Source organism: Saimiri boliviensis, chromosome 9 (assembly GCF_048565385.1).
Source record: "Saimiri boliviensis isolate mSaiBol1 chromosome 9, mSaiBol1.pri, whole genome shotgun sequence".
Lineage (NCBI taxonomy): Eukaryota > Metazoa > Chordata > Mammalia > Primates > Cebidae > Saimiri > Saimiri boliviensis.
Genome location: NC_133457.1, coordinates 11237707 through 11251109, shown reverse-complemented (window position 1 = coordinate 11251109; position 13403 = coordinate 11237707). Strand labels below are relative to the sequence as shown.

At 33.2% G+C, this 13403-nt stretch overlaps 1 long non-coding RNA gene across 1 annotated transcript in view; it reads left to right on the top strand.

Moving 5' to 3' along the window:
- The window catches only part of LOC141585583 (uncharacterized), a 59777-nt gene that overhangs the window by 29045 nt on the left and 17329 nt on the right, over positions 1 to 13403 (top strand). Inside the window, exons 4-6 of the long non-coding RNA XR_012519117.1 lie at positions 4126 to 4186; positions 7371 to 7440; positions 12440 to 12518. This is a non-coding gene — a long non-coding RNA (uncharacterized LOC141585583). The remainder of the gene's footprint in view (positions 1 to 4125; positions 4187 to 7370; positions 7441 to 12439; positions 12519 to 13403) is intronic.

Sequence of the window (13403 nt, the reverse complement as noted above, 5' to 3'; positions counted from 1 at the left end):
GACAAGGGGATGGATGCAGCAAACCAACATGGCATATGTATACCTATGTAGCCAACTTGCACATTCCACAAGTGTGCCCCAGAATTTAAAGTGTAACTATAAAAATAAAATAAAATAAATAAGAAATTTCTTCTGTTGCTAATGGAGCTAACAGACTAACAATTATTGATGCATATTTCATAAATGCAGAAAAAATTAGATTAATTAAAATGCACACAATTTATTTTAAAAACAGTAAATACAAAGCCATGCTTCTCAGTGTTATATGCTTACTTTTTCCAAGTTTACATATTAAATCTGTGAAAATGTAATTTTCAGGCATAGTTTTCATAACATAGCTAAGTATTCACTATTGAAATAACAGCAGTTTTTCCCCCTCAGCTTTCTATCTTCTGGGTTTTAGGATATCATTGTTAGCCTTGTGGTTCCAATCCTGGATTGAACTGAAAATTACAACAAACACACTGTACAAGTTTTATGATTGTACAATATATTTATTGGCATTTTTCAATTCATGATTGGATTGAAAGGAAAATTCAGTACATTTTAACTAAATATGTACTTGCATTTTTTAGGTCATTGCTCCTGAAAACAGATTATTTTTTAAAACGTAGTCATTACCAAGCAACTTACAAATAAACAGTTGTAGGTATATGAGAGATGACAAAACCACTGTAGCCAGAGTAACTCCTCTCTGCATCTTCAGGGTCTATTTACAGCACATCATTTACATATATCTAGCCTATTCTTTCATTTTTCCCAAACCCACCATATGATGGTCTGGCAGTTTCATGTAAGTGGACCACATCAAAAACTATGTCAACTACTTCCTCCATCACCATGCAAGACTGGAAAAAGTTAGCCATCCTTAGCCACCACTGACTCAGTGCATATTGGTTTATTATCAAGTACTCTGCATGCTGTCCTGCAAAGAGAAGCATTATCTATGTTTAGTGTGAAATAGGTCAGGAAAAAAAGTTAAATTTTAGACTTAACCCCGTATTGAAGTCAATTCTGTTAACATTTCATTTTGCTCACATACTGGTAGAGCCATGACAATAGCTGTAAGTATTAAACAAAATGAACATTTAACAAACCCATTCTGGATTGAATCAATGTAACATATAATAATAGTTCATTAAAAATGAAAAATACAGGACACATATTAAGCCAATTAGGACGAATGAACAATAGTAATAAAGTGGTACTCCTGGGAGCAAACAATGATATTTGGTCCCCTCAAAGTGAAAACCGTAGATACACTGCAGTCCAGCTATTCTAGTATAGTCATTTGAAACTCTCACACATGTGCACCTGGAGACATAGAGAAAGATTTTTACTATAGCATTTCAATAAACACATTAGGAACATGATGGAATTCAGTAGACTGAGATCTATGCTATCAATAATGATTGCTCACAACAAGAATGTTAAGAGGAAAATCACAAAACAGTATTATTTAGAAATATGTATTTGATAAATTTATGAAAATATAAAGGTAATATCAGGTTCATGATAATGGCACCTCTGGAAATGGAGAAAAGGAAATGATCCTGACGGGGTGTATCCCAATTGTAACCAAATGTAGTGTAAATAGGACAAGATATGCATTAGTAGCTGTTATTTCTACGTGGGGTTAAATTGGTATTTATTAGGTTGTTTTGTATTTATAACTTTTAAAATTTTTATTCAGAAACAACATAACTTTATAATGAACAATAGTTACTTTAACTTTGAATCACTTTGTGAAGTAATTGCTTTTAAATTTCTCTGTCCAGTTGTAATTCCAAGAAATTACAAAAAATAAAAATTACATTTTAGAATTGACATTATTGTAGTGATAAATGATTGAAACATGCTAATAAAATCTATATAATCTTTATAGAATCAGTGAATAGTCTCCTGTCTTTTAAACTATAAAAGATGGGAATAGGTACCTTTATGCAAATTAACTAGACTAGACTTTAGTTGCACTAATTAAGAGAGCTACAACTTAGTCAGTCAAATGATAATAGATGAGTTGTAATTGATGTGAAAATTCTACTTTATTAAATTACCTTTGAAATAATATCTCAAGTTTTCTTCTATTTTGAGAAACATCCCTTTACTAATATACAGAAAAAAAGATTGTGCAGATTAGTATGATTTCAATAGAACACATTTCATCTTCAAATCTGATAAGAACATTGCAATCCATAAAACACTGTAAGAGAAAACTGTGAATCAGACTAGACACACATTTCAAAGAGCTGATGAGGTTGCAAATCACTTATGCCTCACTCTCGTGTTACCATGATAATGCTTAGCACTTCCGTAGTATTTCCTAGCTTCAAAGAGCCTACAAACTTTAACTAATTAATCCCTACATGGCCCAGTGAGATAATGATAAGAAGCCCCTTGAAGAGAGCATCTAACTATATTATTCACATTTGCTTGTATGTAGAATTCAGCATATACACCATATTGTCTTTTTCTATCTATTTCAATCTTCAGAGAAATTATATTCATATGTGAATATATAACGCATAGCAATCTATTGTGACTAAAATTATGTACACTGCACTCTGTCTGCAACTAAAAGCTAACAGAGAAAGATATATGTATAGTCAACACATAAAAAACATCTGGTACATTCTGCTGTATTTTCATTTCTTAGTCATTTACACCTTATTCTCAGGTATTTCAGAGTAGATCTGTTAGATTCTAATAGGCCAAACCTTTTCAATAAGGATATACAATTATCTTTTTAACTTTATAATTTTTTATTTATTCTGAAAGCATATTAAAACTATAAGTTTATAATTATGCTGAATGTAAGAGAATATCATATGTGAAATCTTCACCAAATGGAAGAATATTTACCTACTGTATTAAGAATTCTCTCTAGCAGAATTCCTTTCTCTCTGCAGGTAGCTGGCTACAGGGGTCTACCAAAACAAATCTATTTCTGCAGTAAAGGCTAACACTGGGTCACTCAAGAAAGAATACTTTTAGTCTGAAAAGCACAGTATATATTTTCCCCGAATAGGGTGAATTCTTATCCAGTTTTACTGTTTAACTAAAAATTCAATTAAAATTAATCATTTTTTATAACAAAGAAAATCTGGTTACTTCCTAATTAACTTGTTCAATATCTAATCTCTATAACTACCTAAAATTACATAGACATACTCATAGACATACACACACACAAAAGAAACAGTACAATTGAAAAACCATACAAAGTGTACATGTGTCCTGTTTTAAAAAATGCTCTAGTTTTCCATTTGCATTAAAGTTATAGTTATAATTCAACCAATGACATATTTTATAGGAGTCCTTAGGGCATCACTGGAGAAAGTATGTACAATGTAAGAAACATTTTCCCATGCATACATTTTGTTTGTAACTACATTTATACTGTATAGTTTAAATGGTTAACTTTGTTGTCAAAGACTGATACTGGCTAAAGTTTATTTTTTAAAATTATATATATATATATATATATACACACATACATATTTCCAGAATGTTTTGAAATATCCTTCATATATTTAATTTCATGTGAGTATACACAGCCAAAGAAAATGGAGAATACTATTTATTCTCATAAGGTTATTATCTCCTGAGTGTCAAATTTGTCATGAAAGGAGAAATGCAGCCACTATTCCTACTTTCCACCAATAGATTCTAAATATGGAATATCTGTATACTCAAAGCCACTGTTCTGCAGAAAACACTATTGAAACACTATTACAGCCTGAGATTGAGCCCTAATGATTGGCCTTAGAATCTTTGAGACTTTGGTCAAACTAATTTCTAAGCTATTGCTAAGGTGTTCTCTATTGCAAGAATTATTGACTCTTTAGTCAAACACTCTGTCCTGGAAAATCTAACCTAGTGGACCATTTGATTATGAGATGATTTTTTAAAAAAATCTGGAATGAAGATGGCCAGAACTGTAGGATTTCAAGGAAAAGTACTCTGTATAACAGTATTAAAGTTTGTCTGAATTATGACCATTTACCATTTCCTCATTATGTTAATTATGCCATATTATGAGGCATTTCTACACATCACATCTTGTTCTGAAAATCTTTATTTTTAAATGTGGATTTATCTCTGCAAATTAATATTCTTTTTTAGGGCCATTTGTATAAATTTTGCAACATTTAATGGGAGCTCAGACATGGAGATCTTATACAAGGTAAGTAGTGAGACAGATATTGGAGATGGTTTAGCCTGGATGAAGAGCGGATATTCTTCCTTCTCTCTGAGTCTCTAATTTCTGATAAGACAAACTACAAAATGATTACAAATATGGGTTAAAGATGACTTAATATTTTGTGTCCAATTTGTTGTTTTCTAGCCTATGAATGCTTTTATGCTATATCTAAGACTTAAAATGTTTTAAACATTAGATCTTGGTCTTCAGTACACCACGTGGGGGCACCTATGCAGTTGCTGCCTGTAAGATCTTACCTAAAGAAAGAAATCAATAACATGCAGCTAAGCAGTCAGTGGTCCAGTGCCAGGATTTTAGCTGAGACATGTATAAGTCTTTCAAAAATTCTCAGAAGTATTTGGGAGAAATGAAACTGATTTGCCAATACTTTTAAAATAATTAAGCAAAAGAACATACTAGAGTATAGTTTACTGAGCAGAAAAGTAAGAAAGGCATATATGAATTTGAGACAGGAAAAATACACTGTGATTGCAGGAGAATAGAAAATCCAAGGCAGCAGTTTCACATGACTAGCTAAAAACCCTCTGTTCAAATAGCTGCATAAGCCAGACACAATTGATAAAACTCCAGAAAACCAGAGCGAGGGCCAAGTTGGCTAAGACCAACTGGACCCAACATGGTACTGAATTTGAGCTATGTTTCACCTAGGACCTCACTATATGCTCATTAACATACTGACTTACACATCCACCAACACCATGACAGTTCCGAGAACATTCATATTTGGTATAAAAATGGATGGCACCACAGTTCTGAGAAATCTCTACCATTTCCCAAAAACCTTTATGAATATTCCACCCCTTGGTTAAAGAAACCCGTAAAGGTAGCAGCCCCAAACTCTCTTGTGCGACTCTCTTGATTAGGCACACACTACCCTTTCTTGAGTGTGTACTTTCACTTTGCAATGAATCTCTACTTTCACCATTTTCTGACTCATTCTTCTCACTGTGGTGTCAAGAGCTTGGATACCTGCTGGGGTTGAAGTCCCACCAAGTTTGAGGACCTCCCCTCACCTGCCAGTATCAAATTCAGTCTGTTTTTTGTGTAAATTTGCCCTCCAATATTCCAAAGCTACATTATAAAGCATGTCTGAAATGGGTTAACAAAAAACCATTCAATTTCCAGTTATTTTCCATCATGAATGAAAAGGAAGAACTCATGATATCTAACCTTAAATTGTAAGGCTATTTTAATTTTTATAAAATGTTCTTAGCTTGGAGAAAACAAATGTTAACTGTGTTCTCTTTTGGGGTTAAGACCTTCTTAGAATTTTTACTTTGCCTCATGTCATGGCCACCATGTTAATGATAAACACTGGGCAAAACTAACAAGAGAAGTTTACACCAGGAATTCTCTGCTTCAAAACAAAAGCTGTTTTGAACTAGGACTTTGAAAATAGTATCTTCATACATAAGGAGCTGAACAATAACATTAAAAAATAACAAGACCTTGGCAAAATTCATATTATCAAAGTACATTACATTTTCACTGAAACACAAAAAGGGTAGTAGAACTTCTCACATCAGTAATATCCAAGGAATCTTAATTATATTTTTTATACTTGTCAAGATGTGCCTTGCGCACCAATTGCAGCTTTTAAAGTCCTTTTATTAACCTTATTATTTATTTTTTCTTACTTACAAGTTGGATCAAACAAAGCCCCAGATAACTTCAATTACCTCTCTGACACTGTGCTATTTCCCTTGTACAGAAAGACAAAAGCTAAATGGCTCTGTAAGTTAACAAATTAATACTACTATGTGGATAAATGACCATATAATATTTTGATTCTCCATTTGTACAATCTTTTTCTTCAATATTTGTGTTTTACCTTGAATATTGACATTAAACTCTTGAAAGTTATATTTTTTAAACTAAGATATCAATTATAGTTTTCCCCTTCTATTTATAAAAAATTTTAAGGCTTTCTCTATTTTTTAAAAGTTTAATATATAATTATCCTAGTAAATAGAAGTTTTATTTGTTCAAGCATACATTTGCTGCCCATTTTGTCTTATTTTTTGAGCTTGCAGCACCTTCACTTTATGGGCAAGTACACTTGGCACTCTGTTTATCCTCTTGAATAAACAGGCTTTCAGTGACTTCATAATTCTGTTGGAAAGAGATCTCAGAACTAAGTTCTTTCATTCTATTTTTAAGTAAGTCAAGAGCAATTCAAACATATGACTAAAGATGATTCAAAAATAACTGGAATTGTTCGTATTTTATTTTTTCTGGAGATAACAGCCTTTAAAATCTTACCTAAAACTTCTCTTGATGATGCTATCGTTAATAAAGATTATTATGAAAGTTTCTTAGAGTTGAGAAGGGTTTCTAATTACATACAAATAATGAAAATATAAAGATTGAAAAAGATGATAATGGAAGAAACCTTAACTATTAGATTAGTGAAATACACACAGTAACTTTTCATTCAAATTATATACATTTTTAAAAAGGAACAACTTCTAATGTGCATTTTTGGATCTTTCTCTGCAATTATGCTAACGAGTATCATGCTGAGAAAGGATTAGGCCTGATGGACAATCAAAGGCAATGCTTCCTTCCTGGTAAAAAGGTGAGAAGAGACGTAGATAACTGAGCTGCAGTTATTAGGCATAGCAGCAGGTGGTCCATCTGACCAGTTAGGGAGCAAGATCCAAGTTTGCTAAAGCAGAGAAACTGCCTAGTCACTATTGCTGGTTCTCTGATGCCATCATATATGTAACACCTCTGACTTTGAGGGTAAAAACCATGTTGTACACATCTCCCTGTCCAATTTAGTGTTCATCCTTCAGCTTGGCAGCCATGACACCTGACCAGGTAAAAACTCTTAGTAGAGTGAAGCATTGGGCACAGCAGCAGGACATGGGCACCTGCAAAGTCTGAAGGAACAGAATATATCCCTAAGGAGAAGAATCAGAAACAACCTACTGTTGTGTAGTCAAAAGAGGGAGAGAGGGAGAGAAGGATAACAAGATTTTAAAGACAAACTTAAGTTGTGTTTTATTACATCCTCCTTAATTGTTCTTATAGTAGCCAATATAGCAAAATGATGGAAAAGAGAAAATAAAATATGCTGTTAACTTTTGATAATATTGCCATTAATGATTGTGATATATTTTCATACACTTTTATATTTCAGTTACTGTTTTATGCAATGTTACCATCTGAAAATATGTTTCCTAATATCAAAGTCTGAAACCTAAAATCAGGTAGGATTGATTTTCTCTTTACTGTTAATTGTTGGTATTCTATGTCAAAATTCAATTCCACCATTTTTGAAATATTAAAGTAGCATAATAGGTGTACAGTTAGCTTATCCCTCGTACATTGTATAAACTTCTGATATTAACATGAGGAAACTACAGGTCTCCAAATGAACTAATCATATAATACTAAGTAAACATGCCTGTGTTTAAAGATTATGAGGTTAGGTTACATTCCAAAAGGAGAACGTGGAATAAAAACATGGTATCTTAGAAATGAGCGTCTAATACAATCATTTTTAATGTACCTCCCAGAGATTGCTTAAAGGCAAAGGTGACCACAAGGCCAGTGGTAGATGGTTACAAGCCGTCTTCCCCAACATCTGTGTAAATAGATTCAAAGAACCAAAGGCCGCAGTTTCAAAAATTAAACTACAAAAGGCTGTATCTATAACTGTATACAAAATCGCTTTGTCTACCCCTTCTTCTTACCCCCTACTACTTCTGGTGCAATTAAAGAAAAAGAATGTCTGAAGACCACCAAGAAGTAAAAGGGCAGAAGGAGGACATGGGAATAATTATTCAAGGGTGCCTTGAAACTGTAGTTAGTCTTCTTTCTGTACTCTGTAGAATATCTCTGCATATAAATCAGGTTGATATGTTCAGATCACATTTGTTCATAAAATGTGCAATTTTTATTGACATGAATTCTACATTTCTATTTTTCTGTTGTTTTAATTTGCAATTATATAGTTAAATATGATGTAAAGGAATGGTATGCTATATTGCTGCTATTTGTGAGCATTAACACAAAAATTGTGGGTACTTCCAATCTCAGGAAAAGATACAAATAACCTTTTCAGTAATAGGTTATTTAGTTAACCTATTACTCTAAAATGCACCGTGTACAATAAACCTACATTTGGAAACCTAAACCTTCCTAAATTCCTTAAGGAAAAGGAATACAGATTTGGATCAAAACAGAAACCCTGCAAGAGGAGTGGGAAGATGATGGAGATGGTCGTGTATTTCAGTTTCTGAATATGTGTCAACCTTTATTAAAATCTGTGTGCCAGATACACAACCTACAATTAAACCCCTTCATGATAAAGATGAAGAATTAAGACAGAATTCTAAGGACATGTGGCCCAGTGAGAAAACTATATTTATCTTACTCAAAAATCATTTTTCTTCCCTACAAACTCTACTGTATTTCTTCTGAAAGTATTGATTCACAGGTAAGAAATCTGCTGACATCTGAAACATTGTAAGTCAATAAAAAGTTTAAAATATAAGTCCCCTAAGTAACTAGCAGGCTATGTTCTTTCTGATTAGAAAAGCTGTGAAATTCGCTGGGCCTTCTTTTGTTTACAACTGATCAGAGCTCAATCTATTCTCTACCAGTATATTACCACAGTGAATAGCACATTTACTTGTCCATTTCATGGTCTTTAATTTCTTTCTCAGTAGCTTTTTTTATATATCACCATTTTTTGAAGCAGCTAAGACAATTTTTACAATCAGATAGAAAATCTGCTGTATAATCTATTACATCTCTATAATCTGAGACTATATTTTCACATTCCCATTTTATTTTTCATTACTTTTTCTTTTGTTTATTTAATGAAATGGTAAAATACAACCATTTTCAAAATGATCAGCTTCTGTTTTTCAAATTTAAGATGATGCCTATAGACCTAGATGTAAAACATTTAGTCCCTGGAACTGACAGGCATAACCCTCCATAATCCTACTTCTCTCTGGCGTCTCTACCTTTGTGTTTTAAAAAGGAGCAAACACAACTGTTTTTTTGTTTGTTTGTTTGTTTGTTTTTAACTGCCCTTCCTTTGTGGTTGCTTGAGATGGTCCCGTAAAGAACCTAATGCCCCTCCCTACTTATTAGAGATTGAAGTGAACATAGCTGATGGGTTGAGAGAATGGCCTTTTAAAATGGCAGCTCAATAGTGACATAAAAACTAGAAAACTTGGCTACATCAAAAAAATTTCATAAAAATTGTGAATATGCCTGACAAACCTACCACAGCTTTTTTCTGCTCTCTTTCTTCTGATACCCACATCGAATTCATAAATAACAATAAATATGAAACAAAAAGAAAAAAGTATACACTGCTAATGACAAATAACTTCTATGTCATAAGAGAGATAAACACACCTACATGGCAGAAGAGCAGCTAAAGCCACAGCCTTCAGAATATCTGAAGGGAATTCAGCGAAGAAGGACTCTGCAACATCCCCAAGAGACTCTAGACTAGAAACAGAAGTTTTGCCTAAAAACAGAAATAAGGTACAGGTCTGTATAACATATGCATTGAACTATTGAGCCCTCCACCTTCTCTCTTACTCTGATATAAGAACGTCTGCCATTGGGTGAATGTCCTCTCCACCTTCTGTTAAGGCACATAGAATGGTTTTATTATTTTATCAGGTTTCTACCTGTGTCCAAGAAGAGCGAGACATTTGAAGAAAGTTTCCAACACGCCAGTGTGAAACTAAAATCAATACACAGAAAATTTCTGTCCTCATGAAGCATATATTTCAGAAGAATCAGAAGTAATTGCCTAATGTTTTCAAGTCATTGATGTATAAAGAGAACTTGGAGAAAGAAACGGTGATGGAGGAGGAAAATCTATGGATTATCATGTGTGATAGTGTACACAAACATAGTTACATACACATTTATTTTTCTGAGTAATACATGTAAGTAACTTTAAAATAAAATTCTACAAAAGAATTAAAGTTTGAATGCAGCTGTCTCCTCCATCACTCTTTCAAAATGCAAGGGCTCAAAAATCAATGAAATAGAGAAAAACTGTATTGTTTTGTTTCTGTTTTATTGATTATGATAGATTGCCTCTGGTTTTAGTGACAAAGATTTTGCTACTGTTTCTTTGGTTTTGGCAAATCCAAAGCTACAGAAATTAATCTGCATTGGATGAATGGTGAAAGTGATCTTATCTTATATTACTATTATGATCACTTCATGCCTGAAGATACTTAATAGGCTTATTTTAAATCTGTATTCCATCTGTTCTGTAACTAAGAGACAGATAAGGTAGATTGTTCAGTTTGATGTAATTCTTTTGAGGAGGTTTTCTTATGCAAGTGTTTAGTTATTTTCAACCCTTATCTCATTTTCTCTTGGAGTGACAGCCACTCTCCTTGCAGTATGTGATAAAGGTCCAGGGGTAGGTCTCAGTGTTGATTTTATCTATTTGAAGCTACTCTACCAGGCAACAACTATGAGCAGAGCTGTACATTTAACTCATTATGGTGAAACAACTTTAGTATCAGACCTCACACCTAGGTAAAAACCTATACCCTAAAGGATTTGGAGGAGTAATTAAAGAAGTTGATCAGTCAATTCATCTTCAAATAAATTGTTTACCCATTTAGAATCTGAAAGTAACTCAAGGACTCCAGCCCTGGTATGTGTATGGCAGAGTTTTAAAAGGACTTCCTCTGTCCTATCTTCTTGATTTCTCCTGCAATTCTGCTCGTCAGGTTTCAGTCACATATCTAGATAAAAACATCCTTTATTCTTTCTGGGGGTTTTACAAAGGGACTATTTTGTGATGATGGTTATTAGCTCCTGGAATCCTTACTTACATTTCAAATTTGCAGTTTCACTAGAATTGATTTTGGAAAACAAGCTGCCAGCTGTGGCTAATTTTCTATCTTATTATTGACCAGAAATCACACTTTTGCATAAACATCAAGTTTCATAATTTGTCCTGGTTCTTTTTTGTAATATTACAATCATGCAGAACATAATGATCTGGCAAAGAGTAAACGGTGAATTTTAGAAATTCAGTATTGACCAACAATTGAGATGATTTGTGGGAAGGCTTCTTAGGGATAAATGGGGAATTGGTCACAACACTGAAAACCTCAGAGAATGTGTGACTATTCCAACAGATGATGGAAGTTACATATATCACTCATTTTATTTCTGATGAGAATACCTTCTCCTTTAATTTTATCACCTCAGAATTTAAAATTAAGGAGAATAACCATCGAACCCCCTCCGCACTGTGTTATAATGTGAATTTAGAACTTTAAAATGATGATTATTAAGCTTCCTGAATACTAAATTTTAAACCAAGAGCAAACCTAAAGTTAACTTAAGAAGTAACATTATTATTCCAACAAAATTGCCAATTCAATCTCAGTCTTCTACCTTCTGTAGAAATATCATGTTTTATCTCCTTGCTTATTACAAAAATAGATCAGGTGATTTATGCAACATGTGTAACTTTTCAAATAAATTAACTCTATAAAAATATATCTCTTTCCCCTGCAGATTGTGACAAATGTTCTGAACACCATAAGTAGATTGAATAAACATTTACTTTCACAGATGTGGAAATATATATTTGCTTCATTTAATTCTGGGAGTATGAAAAAATATGAGAATATTAAGTTATTTATCCAATAACTTAATACTTAAGTTACACTTAATCCAACAAAGGTGTTCAGTGTTTGAAAAAACTGTACTTAATATAGCCTTATTATGTTAATATAGCCTATTAAAATGGAAGTTATTTGGAAAAATTTTGTCTGAATACTTTTAGATGGCACTATTGACCAATATATTTTATTTTCAGAAATTAGATTGTGAGTGAGTAACAGTAGGAACTTTCACTGGAATTTAATAGTTAAATTTTTAAGTTACCTCGACAATGCAAGGCAAGTTTTAAAATCTTGTTTAAATAAATATTTGGGCATTATAGGAGAATGAGCAATTAATACAGGGGGAGCAAGTTTATGTTAACTATTTTTAAATGAGACTATATGGGAAAGGTAATAAAAGCTAATAAATGTAAAAGAAGATTCATCGATCCTGAGCTTTGGAAAGTTCATGATAAATTCAAGATTTCCAAGGGTCAGTTTCCCATCATGAAATGAAGCAGTAAGAGAATTACTGCAGGACAGTTCTTTGAGTGGTCTTGGGCAAACCCATTTCTCTTCTCTGTCTCATCTGTAGTTCCAAAGAGTACCTATGCTACATGCTAGGAATGCAACATCTTGAGTGAAGCTGACTTGAACAGCCATGCTTTGGCCAGGTGAGTTATGTGACATCGAGGTATGTAACCTGGAACAGGCTGCCTTTTGTCCCATTTGTATCCTCAACTATGGTACAAGTTGGGCACATGCATTAAAGGCTCCATTCACCCCACAGAATTGCCTGAGCACTGGGGGACCAGTTCACACTGAACCCTAGACTTCTGTTTTCCCTTGCTGCCTATCAAGCAATCAATCCACTTCGTGTAATTTGCTGTGCATGAATGTGTTCAGTCTCATGCAACTCAGACAAGTTAGTAAACAGGGCACAGCAAACTGCTTCACACTTACTTCAAGTAAGTGCTGTGAAGATTAAATGAAATAATGCACACAAAACTCTTACATTGTCTGGCATTTAAGACATTATTAAATGGTAGCATTTATTATCTGCATAATGCATTATTGTAGTTGTTGATTCTGATTCACATTTTAATATGACTTACCAAACTGAAGCACACTTTGTTAAAGAATGACCATGTTAAAGGATCTGGAGACTAATCATGGTAGACACACTTCAGAGAGGTAGCTAACAGTCAAAAAATAATCACAAAAATACCAAATATTAGAACTTCATTCTCCTCAGAGAATGTATAGCCCAGCCTTTCTATTTAATATTTAAAATGTAAAGAAATAGACTCACTGTGTCTTTAAGTCACAAAGTCATATAGATAAAAATCTTCTGGGTAAAGATTTAGTTACATCAGGAGGCAGTTCAAAGAGGAGGTTTCTTAACAGAGCTGTCTAAAATGGAAAACCTGCTGGAAAACCTGCCAATGTACTTCTAATTTCAGGTATTTAAGCAGATATGAGATGGTCAACTTTCCATGATACGTGTAGTAGATGGTACTAATCAAAGAGTGGAAAATTGATATAGACTGATATTTCTT